We start from the raw sequence: 1127 nt of genomic DNA on the forward strand, positions 1-1127 counted from the left end.
ACACCAAACTTTGGGGCAAAGCAACCACACCTGAGGATAGGCTGGTGATCCAGGCTGACCTTGATAGGCTTAGAAAGTGGGCAGATAAAAATCTGATGACATTCAATATGGAAAAATGCAAGGTACTCCACCTCAGGAAAAAATCCCTGCATCACGCTTATAGGCTTGACAGTGCTATGCTTGCTAGCACCACAGCTGAAAGAGTCTTGAGGGTCATGATTAACCACAAGATGAACAGGCTCAGGGGTGACCTGGTGGCAGCCTATAAGTATATAAGGGGTGTGTATCAGGATCTGAGGGAATGCCTGTTCACCAGGGCACCCCAAGTGATGACAAGGTCAAACAGTCACAAACTCCTCCAAGACTGTTTTAGGAAACACTTCTTTACTGTCCAAGCCCCTGAGGCCTGGAATAGGTTCCCTCCAGAGGTGGTGCAAGGACCTACTCTGAACTCTTTTCAGAAACATTTGGACCCCTATCTTTCTGGGATCCTTTGACCCTAGATGACTACCTGCCCCTGGGGCAGGGAGCTGGACTCGATCTTCCAAGGTCCCTTCCAGTCCTAATGTCTATGAGATCTATTAAATCTATGTGGACTAGGCCACAAACTTTCACATGGCCAAGGACAAGGCTATCCAGGACACCATGGACAATCAGATGCTCTGGCACCATGTCCAGACTGTCAAGCACAGGTTTTGGACCCGTGCCACCAGCACAGATGGGTGGGAGCAGACTGTGCTGGCTACCTGAGATGGTGAACGGTGGCTCTAGACCTTCCACACACACTGGGCTGCCTTCATAGATGTCATCACCCAGGTGGCACCCTATATCGCATACCAGGACGTTAGCATGTGACCACCCCTCAGTCTGGAGAAGTGCTGCCCATCACCATCATGAAGCTGGCCACCCCTGGCAGTTACTACTACATCACTAATCAATTTGCCATGGCCAGGGGCACATCTGGAAAGGCCATCCTGGCGGTACGCCTGGTCATCCAGGATGTCCTAACCAACCACTTCATCGTCCTCATCAACCCACAGGAGGTGGCTGCTGGCTTCCATCCCATGGGCTTCCCCCATGGTTTGGGGGCCATGAATGCCACCCAATTCCCCATCCTCTGACTGGCC

The 1127-nt window shown here is 51.7% G+C and overlaps 1 long non-coding RNA gene across 1 annotated transcript in view; it reads right to left on the minus strand.

Annotated features, from left to right (window-relative positions):
• Window positions 1–394: 394 nt before the first annotated feature.
• Window positions 395–1127, minus strand: part of LOC109298187 — a 27435-nt gene continuing 26702 nt past the window's right edge. The window contains exons 3-4 of the long non-coding RNA XR_002097518.1: window positions 446–453; window positions 395–406 (exon numbers count right to left, since the gene is read on the minus strand). This is a non-coding gene — a long non-coding RNA (uncharacterized LOC109298187). The remainder of the gene's footprint in view (window positions 407–445; window positions 454–1127) is intronic.

The sequence above is a fragment of the Gavialis gangeticus genome, unplaced genomic scaffold (assembly GCF_001723915.1).
Source record: "Gavialis gangeticus isolate Ggan-Ray unplaced genomic scaffold, GavGan_comp1, whole genome shotgun sequence".
NCBI lineage: Eukaryota > Metazoa > Chordata > Crocodylia > Gavialidae > Gavialis > Gavialis gangeticus.